The 9,377-nt window shown below is 55.0% G+C and overlaps 1 long non-coding RNA gene across 1 annotated transcript; it reads right to left on the bottom strand.

The window, feature by feature from the left end:
- Positions 1-325: 325 nt before the first annotated feature.
- LOC139040822 (uncharacterized) lies at positions 326-6,522 on the bottom strand. The gene is made up of 3 exons (XR_011495195.1): positions 6,149-6,522; positions 2,786-2,927; positions 326-2,418 (listed from the first exon to the last, which is right to left on the bottom strand). It is a non-coding gene; the product is annotated as an uncharacterized lncRNA (long non-coding RNA).
- Between the last annotated feature and the right edge of the window lie 2,855 nt (positions 6,523-9,377).

The following is a 9,377-nucleotide window of genomic DNA, read 5'->3' as shown; positions in this document are numbered from 1 at the left end:
CTGGACTGCAGAGCTTGGCTCACCCTCTCCGGGCCAGGCTGGGCCCGAGGCTGCTGCCACCCCAAAACCTCCCAGCCAAGCCTGCGTGTACCAGAGATGGCAGTAGGGGGAAGGCATATAAGGAGGGTGTGAAAGGGGACAGCGCAGGACACAGGACAGCCAGGGGTTAGGCACGGGGACTTTGACTCTGACCGTCACCTCCGTCACTAACCAGCGTGCCTGACAGCTCTTGACGCATGTCCTAGCTCAGATGGGGCTGCCCAGCCCTCGCATCTCAGGAGGTCCCTCCCTCAGGACCCTGCCCGCTCCCTGACTTCTTCCTTGTGTCAGCACAGGCGTGTTTATTGGTCCGGGTTTCCCCCACCTGGGGGAGGAGGGGCGTACATCTGTTGGCTCACTAAGGCACACCCAGCGTCCGTGGCCACGACTGGCCCGCGGCAGTCCTGCAGTTAGCACACTGGATGGGTGCGGGTCTCCCTCAGAACCCCGAACCCCTCACTGCTGGTGAACAGGGTTGCTGCCGTGTGGAGGGCTGGAGTGGCTCCTTCCATGAAGTGCAGACACTGGTGGGGGGGTCCCAGGCCACATTCGGGGGTTGGGGGCCATCGGTGGAGGCTGCCCAGTGGTATCTGGTGAGGCTGATGGCCCAGTGCTTTGTGGAAGAGCTGAGTCCCTCGTGTCTGCTGGAACCACATAAGACTGCTCTGGAAGCACTAAACGTGGAAATTGTTGTCCTCTGGGCAGGCGGGGCTCTGCCTTGTCTAAAGAGATCACAGAAGGGGCTGTCCTCGTTCCCGAAGGCGGAGCTCAGCGGTCAGAACAGCAGCTGTGCAAGGCATTTCCTCCCAGTGTCCCACACCCTGGGGCCACTTCCGCCAAGGCAGGCGCCACCCCACAGTGGCTCTGGGACATAGAGCAGCACACCTAGAGAGCCAGGAGACCTTTCACCCACTTCCTGCACAAACAAGGCAGCAGAGACGGAGGAGATGCAGAAACCCAGGTCACCTAACGCCCCAGGAGAGGCCGTCTGGCTTTCTTCTTTCTTCCTTCCTGTCCATGGCTACCAGGACACACAGACGTTCCCCTCGGGAACCCGCGCCAACCATTCCAGGCCTTGACGTGCATAACAGAACTGCAAGGTGAGGGTCTTAGCCTACAGCCACGCTCCTAATGAAAGTTCAGGGCTGGCAGAGCCTTTATGAGATTGTCTCTGAGAATGATCTCTGAGGACAAAGATCCCTCCATCGAGGAACCATTTGAAAGTAAAATTACACTGCATGGGGCTGCCCTGGAGCCTCTGGTCTCCTGGCCCAGGGGCCGGAAGCCCAGGGCTGGGAAGGCCCAGGTGTGCTGTTGGGGCCAGGATGTTGCCATGGTAACATTGGTGGAGCCGGTACCATGTGTAGGCCGCCCAGCCAGGTGTGTGACAAAGGCCAACCCATCTCACACCCCACAGCCCTGTGACCCAGATACGGTGATTTTACCCACATTTTACACATGAAGAGACGAAATCACAGAGAGGCACAGCAAGTCCCAACCGTGGCGGCACTTCAGAATCATCTGGTGTGTTCGTCAGGGCAGACCGCACGATGCTACGTAACAGATAAACCCCAGACTCTCAGGGGCTTAACCCAGGAAGGTTTCCTCTAGCTCATGGAAAACCTGGTGCGGAGTGGGGGACCCTGTCCAACTTGTAGTTACAACCCCAGAACAGGTGGGATGCTGGGCGGAGCCGCTCGGCTGCAGCCTCCCCTCTCAACCAAAGGTCTTAACCAGAGGGCTCCTCGGGGCTGCGGGTTTGGATAAATAAGGAACTGAGGGGACTTCTGAATCACTCGAAGCAGAGTCTGTCAGCCTGGCAAAGCTGAACCCCAGCCCCACCGCTCACGCCCCCTGTGCCCGGAGCAAGTTGGTGCTGTCAAGTGGGGCCACCAGTGGTCCCCAGCTTGCCTTGCACTGGTGGGTATGTAGGAGTAAATGTCATCGTCCTTGTCATGTCGGTGGCTAATTGTTAACACATGTAGCTCTGTGGCACGCTGACAGTTTCTTGCCTTCCAGAAAAGTCTCTTCTCCCAGGATGATTCAATGCATACAAACAGAAACTCGTCGTTTGCCTGCCCCTTTAAAGGAAGACTCGATCTAATGGTCAAACCCATACCTTGAAATTGAAACTGATTTCACCCAATGAGGAATGTTTTCCTGAAGAAAACCTTCCAGATCGCTGAAGGAACCCAAAAGGACATATCGTCCCCAAGGGCCAGGCTGAGGCTGCGTTTGGAAGCCAGGTGGATCTCTGACGGTCTCTCCTTCTGAGACCCCGGGCCCCGCCTCCATCTGCTGGAGCTCGGCTTCACGAAAGGAATCGCCAAGGCTCGGGGCCTTCTCTCTCCCGGGAAGGTTTGAATTGGACTAAAAATCCTAGGATGCAAAGTGGGGCTGTTTCAGGAGGCAGGGTTTGAGGCCTGGGTTGGGAGCCCTCCGTGACCCCCAAAAATTACCTCCTGCCACTGCACCTTCCGTTCCCCATAAAGCCCCCTGTTCTTCCTGCCCTCTCCCCAGTTATCGCGTTTCGTCCTGCTGTGTGAGTGACACTAAGCACTAATGAGCGTTCCCCACGCTCGCTATGCCAGGGCTGTGGGGGGTTCTCTTGGGGATCCCTTCACCACCTGGAGACAGGTGACCTGGTTTGGAGTCCCGGCTCTGACGGGCAAACTGTTTGCCCTCTCTGAGCCCCAGCTTCCTCCTTGGTAGAGTGGGGCGACAGCAGCTTCCTGGGGGCACTCACCATCTGCCATTAGCCTGTGCATCCGGAAGAGCGGAGTGCCCCTTCCCTGGGCTCTCAGGATGCTTTGCCAGTCCCTCGATTACATGCCAGGTGGTCGTCTGGGCAAACGTCTTTCTCCTGGCCCCCAGGGAGCTGCCTTTCTCTGTTTTAAAATGTAGGACTTGTTATTATTCAAGTGTGGTGAGGCCAACAGATCAGGAGACGATACCACTGAAAAGATGGTTTGTAACAGTTCCCAGAGGAGGGGCACACCGTGCCCCGGGGGCCACCCGGGGAAGCACCAGGCTGGGTCAGGAGGCAGAGGGAGACAGAAAATGTGGGAAGGAGTCTTTACTGTGGCTTCCTCAGGAAGGAACGGAGAGGTGGGGTAAGCAGTCTGAGCATTGGCCAGTCTGAGTAATTTCAGGGGGCTCAGGGGCATCGCGCATCCCAGTCGTGCGGTACCTGCCCTGGGACGATGAGGGCAGTGGGGAGTGGCCCCGAGTGTGAGGGCTGGAAAGAGGTGGTGTTGGGGTGTGGGCTCTGGATTGGCTGGTTTGCACTGGAAAGGCACGTTCTCGGGTAGGTTGTTGACCATCTCTAGGAATTGGCACACCCAGGGAGGGGCCGTCCACGAGGTCAGCCAGGCCCCAGAAATACAGACAATAAAGGACGTGATTAATACACCTCGGGCAGTCAGGTGTGATGGGGAGGAACAATGGGTTTAGGGTCCGGATCCCAGATTCCTGCCCCAGCCTGACAGGTGTTGGTTGTGTAACAAAACAGAAGCTTCGCCAGCCTCTATGCCATCATGCACAGTGCAAACAACTCCCTCAGCGACTTGTGCAAATCCACGGCCGCCCCGTGCCTCACGCCGCTCCGAAAACCGGAGAGCCCTGTCCGCGCGTGCGGAATCTTCCCAAGGGCAGCCCCCTCGTGCGTGCACACACACACACGTGCACATGCACACTTGGCATCCTGTTAGGCTCGTCTGTCACACAAGTCCGGCCTTGTGCCGAGAGGCCTGTGCTGGGAACGCCGCCATCGACTGGGCAACTGGCCAACACAGAAATCAACAAGGTGGTTGTGGGGAGCACTGGGAGCTCAGCAAGAGAAGCAGGGAGCAGTTGCAGAGAACAACGAGGAGGGGACCCCCAGATGGAGGGCCAGGCGGAGCCTCGATGCGGAAATGACACTGACAGTGATGCCACTCAGAGGAAATAAAAGCCACAGAGTTCCCGAAGCTCCAGAGGCAAGAAAGAGCTGGAAGGTCCCGGGAACTGTCCGTCTGGCCACCACTGGGGAGGAGAGGAAGAGATACAGGAGATGGCCAAAGAGAAGGCTGTTACTGAACACTGGACTTTGGAATCAAACCTCTCTTTGGTAAGAGGCAATATGGGATTTGATGCAGATGTATTTTGACTGGTTTGTTTCGGGAAGCATCTGAATAAAGTTCTGAGCCCTGTGGATAACAAAATGCAACCCGGGGCCAGCTTCCTGGAACAGAGCCCAGCGAGGGTGTCCAGTGAGGGTTCCAGAGGCTTCCGCTCCTAGTGGAGCCAGGGCCTGGGCACGCAGTGGACACTCGGTAACTATCTGTCGGAAAGTCCACGTCCTAGGTGCGCGTGAGCTGAGATCCAAGAGCATCTGGCCTCTCGGTTGGCATATTGCAAAGAAGAGGCTGTGAGCAGGCGTGCCCACCTCTATTCTGAGTCCTGAACTCTCCTCATAGTCACCCAGGTGAAAAGCCACAAAGATTGACACGGTTCTCCCAGCATAGCTGGGCTCTGCTTCTGCTCCCCGCGCTGGCAACAGAGCCCAGGCACCTGTCGTCACCCACAAGCTGCATCCCAGGGCCCTGGCTACCCAAGGGGAATCTCAATCCTAATCTCAAGGGGCCTGGGGAGCAGGGGGACCCCTCACAGCCCGCCCCTGAGAGCGCTCGTGCACGTATCACCAGGGCTGATGTGGAGATGGGAGGGGGCCCCGCTAGACAGCTTGGCTAAAAGAACCATGGGTGGTCATCAGAGGTTGAATTCAATACCCCCCAATTCACCTATTGCAGTCCTAACCGCCAGCACCTCTGACTATGACGTTGTTCAGAGACAGGGTCCCTGCAGATGGTTAGTTACGGTGAGGTCACGCTGGACGAGGGTGGCCTCTAATCCACCGTGACCGATGTCCTTATGAAAAGGGGGAATCGGACACAGGCACAGGGAAAACGCATTGAAAGGTCGGAGTTTTGCAGCCACAAGCCGAGGAGCTGCCAGGAGCCAGGAGAGAGGCCTGGACGAGCCGTCCAGAGCATCATAGGGGTGCCAACCCCTTGACCTTGGACTTCCAGCCTCCAGGACTTTGAGACAAGAAACTTCTGCTGTTGAAGGCCCTCGGTCTGTGGAGCCTTGTTACAGCAGCCCCAGGAAGCTGAGGCAGTGGTGAAGATGTGGAACAAACCCCAAAGGCACGCTACCGAATCAGCCCACCTCTGACCGCCACCAGCAGGGGCTCCCCGTGGCTGCGGGCGTGTGGCTCTGCCAGGGTCTAACCTGCGGACCTGATCCAGGTGGGCTTTGTTTTCCTTCAAAGGGCAAGCCAGGCTTCTAGAGAAGAAGTTCCTCCTTGCCCCGGTGGCCTGAACCCCTCCAGGGACTGCCCAGCACCAGCTGGCTGGAGTCGTGGAGGAGCAAACCCAAGTGGCCTGCCGCCAGCTGTCACCCTTCACCTTGACGGGGCATGACCATGACTTGGGCGCTGGTTACAAGACCGAGCTTCCCAGAAGTAACCTCTGGCAGCACAGGAACCTCAGTTCTCTCTTGTCACACACGCTGGGGGCGGCTAAGAGCAGACGAGGCCTCCGGTCCCAACCACCTCTCCTGTCTTCTGACTCCAGCCCCTCTGGACCCTTCGCGCCGCACAGAGCCACGGACACCAGGAGCCTCCCCTCTGGAACCCGGGGCCCGTGGGTTTGAATCCACTGTAAACACGTTCCTGGGTGATGAGCAGTCAAGACAGGTGGGGGAACTTCCCACCCTCTCCTCAAGCTGGCTTCAGTTCCCAGATATCCCCCGTCTGCCGGTGGCCATGCAAACAACCACAGGAACGCTTCCGTGTGTCCGGCCTGTTCTCAGAGCCGGTGTCGCAGCCCAGCCTCAGTGCTTCCCCAGGACGAAGTGGCTAGGACCCTACTCAGGAATTCAGTTTCACGTATTTGCAAATATTTTTCATGACTACAGCTTGTCTGAGACATCAGCTCACAAGGGCACTCTTTACCAACATTCATTCGTTCATGCATTCACTTATTCATTCTTCGGTTTATTTACAGACCCTACATTATTTTTGTAATTCATTCACCCTACATCCTTCATACGATTCTAAGCACTTTACCTATTATCGTTGTGCCGTTTTGCAGATGAAGAAACTGAGGCAGAGGCAGGTTAAGCAACTTGGTCCAAGGTCACACAGCTTAAAGGGGCAGAGCCGGGATGCAAACCCCGGCCGACGGGCTGCAGGGCCTGGGTGAGTGCGTGCTGTGGTCCGTGAGGACGTACTGCGCTGGCTGTGCTCCCCCAACCAGGTCAGGAAACTGGTTGTCACCTTGTCCCGTATGGGGCACTGGGTCAGACTTTGTGCAACACCCAGAAGCTATGACCACATTGTCCTTGTTTGCAAGGAGCTCAGCCTCCCTCCCAGGGGACACACAGAAAGACTCAGAGAGATTCCGAGTGCGTCTGCAGCCCTGGCCGCATCTGGAGTGGAGGGCACGGAGGCAGGGGACTGGCCCAGAGGCTTTTGGAGGGATCCAGGCATCAGCTGACCACTGCAGTGGTGGAGGACGCAGATCCAGGAGGAGCAACCCAAGCGAGGCTGGGGAGGGAAAATGGCAGAACTCGTGACCAGTTGGCTCAAGGAAGCGCAGGAGGAGGCGGAGGGGCGGGTGGCGGCATGCGGTCCTGGTCAGGTTGCAAGGGGACCCAGCTCAGGGGAGAGATGATGACTTCAGAAAGAACTCTTCATCTCCTTCCCCACCCCCTGCCGTGGGCCTCGTGTCCCTACATCTGAAGATTCCCATTTCACTGGAAAAAATGCAGAAAAGTATGTTTGTCAGCACGTGGGACATCTCTGGCAGGCTACACAAGAAACTGGCAGGAGTGTCTCTCTCCAGAGTCGGGAGCTGGGGGGCCCAGAGGCCAGGAGGCGTGCTTTTTCCCATATGCCCTTTGTACCTTTGGAATCTTTGCCAAGGGCAAAGTATTCCTTGTGCAAGAAAATAAATTCAACCTTAAAATTCTAAGTCACAGGAACTTTGTGGGATAGGCGCGTGAAAATTCTATGCGTGAGTGAAGAATTGGGAGTAGACAAGAGAGAGCCAAGGAGCTCGTGGATGGGGCAGGAGGCCCTGGTGCCACCGGGCAGGGCCGTCCCTGAAGGCAGAGGAAGAAATGAGGGGATTAATCCAAGGAGATGACCACACAGATGAGAAGAGTTTGCACCTGTGTGCTCAAAATGGGAATACTCCCCACCTACACTGTCACCCACAGGAGCCTCATGCAGTGAGTTATAGCACAGCTACAACTGGAATATTACGCAACTGGTAAAAAGAACTAGGTAACTGTAGGTGATGTTGGTGCCCTGGAACGCACCTTCCAGGACATGGCCCGCCGTGTCCTACTAAAGGCCCCAGTGGCCTGTTGGGTTTCTGCTCAGCCCCACAGGCAGGGCAGGCTGGCTGTGCTGGGCAGGCGACAGTCCCAACAGCTTTCACACCTGAGGATAAATATGGGAACATCCCATCCCTCTAGGGGCCAGCAGCAAGGCATGTGCTACAGGTCTCCCTCTGGGCCTGGGCCTCAGTTGCCCCAAATTGGTGACCTGCTCATTAGTGTTCTCGGTCTTGCTTTCTTTTCCTTCCCTGTCTCACTTCCTCCATCCCCCACCCGTATGTCGTGGGGCCATCTGGGATCACTCCCAAAGCAACTTTCACCCAAATCCTTGTCTCAGGGCCCACTTCTGGGGGAACCCGATTGAGAACCATTTGTATCAACATGGACAGATGCCCTGCTAGGGTACTAGTGAGATACCATATAACAGAGTAGCATGTGGAGGGTGCGCACATGGGTATGAATGCATACACACACGCGTGTATACACACACATATGTACTGCTGGGGCCCAGCACAGGCCGCCCCAAAATATCCCATAATGCCATATTGATTATTTTAAAGTTACTTGAGAAGCAGCCAAGACAAAAATTGCATTTCCCCTCCTCTCTCTGTTCGCCCTGAGAGCAGGAAATAAATCTCCCGGTGAAGGGTCCCCTCCCCACAGCAGGAGCTAGAGAGACGTCCTCCCCACCAGAGCTGGGGAATTCGGGGCTGAGAAGCCTGCATAAACAAACTTGTTACTTTTACTAATTTAATACCTCAAGCCTAAACTCTGCCTAAATTCCTCACTAATTACATTTCCCAAAGCTGAGTTTCTTTGTCCTGTCAATTCCTCACAAATCTATCGTTTCTTTGTGTAAAAAGATATAAGAGCAGCCTGCTTAGCCCATCTCGGACAGCATTATTTTTATGATCTCCAATACGGACATATTAAATTGGTTTTTCTCCTGTTAATCTGGTCTTGTGTCAATTTTGTTATTAGTTCAGCCGTAACTCAGAGAAGGTAGAAGGGGGATTTCACCCCCCGACGATGCATGTGTCATACACACACACGCACCAAGTATGTCCACGCCCAGGGTTAGCAGTACTGAGTGCTATGTGATGGTATTTGAAATTTCTTTTTTATAGTAAAATTAATTCATTTTATTTTTATGTAATAAGTATGAACATTTTTTTTTTTTAAAGATTTTATTTTTTCCTTTTTCTCCCCAAAGCCAACCCGGTACATAGTTGTGTATTCTTCGTTGTGGGTTCTTCTAGTTGTGGCATATGGGACGCTGCCTCAGCGTGGTCTGATGAGCAGTGCCATGTCCGCGCCCAGGATTCGAACCAACGAAGCACTGGGCCGCCTGCAGCAGAGCGCGCGAACTTAACCACTCGGCCACGGGGCCAGCCCCAATAAGTATGAACATTTTAAGAAGTGGAAGGCTAACTTTTTTCTTTTAAAAGGTGAGGAATCTTGGGGCCGGCCCATGGCTGAGTGGTTGAGTTCGAGTGCTCTGCTTCAGCGGCCCAGGGTTTCGCGGGATCGGATGCCGGGTGCAGACATGGCACCGCTCATCAAGCGATGCTGAGGCAGTGTCCCACATGCCACAACTAGAAGGACCCACAACTAAAGATATACAATTATGTACCGGGGGGGCTTTGGGGAGAAAAAGGAAAAATAAAATCTTTAAAGAAAAAAAAAAAAAGGTGAGGAGTCAAAATGAAAAGTAAGGGGGCTGGCCCCATGGCTTAGTGGTCAAATTCAGCAGGCTCCACTTTGGTGGCCCAGGTTCACAGGTTCGGATCCTGGGTGCAGACCTATCCCACTGCTCATCTGTGTAAAATAGATGGAGACTGGCACAATCTAACCTTCCTTAAGCAAAAAAAGAGGAAGATTGGCAACAGATCTTGGCTGAGGGCCAATCTTCCTCAGCAAAAAAAAAAAAAAAAAGAAAGAAAGAAAGGAAG

The sequence above is a fragment of the Equus asinus genome, chromosome 17 (genome assembly GCF_041296235.1).
Source record: "Equus asinus isolate D_3611 breed Donkey chromosome 17, EquAss-T2T_v2, whole genome shotgun sequence".
NCBI classification, from domain to species: Eukaryota; Metazoa; Chordata; class Mammalia; order Perissodactyla; family Equidae; genus Equus; species Equus asinus.
The sequence above is the reverse complement of the archived record's forward strand: the minus strand, read 5'-3'. Positions and strand labels throughout refer to the sequence as shown.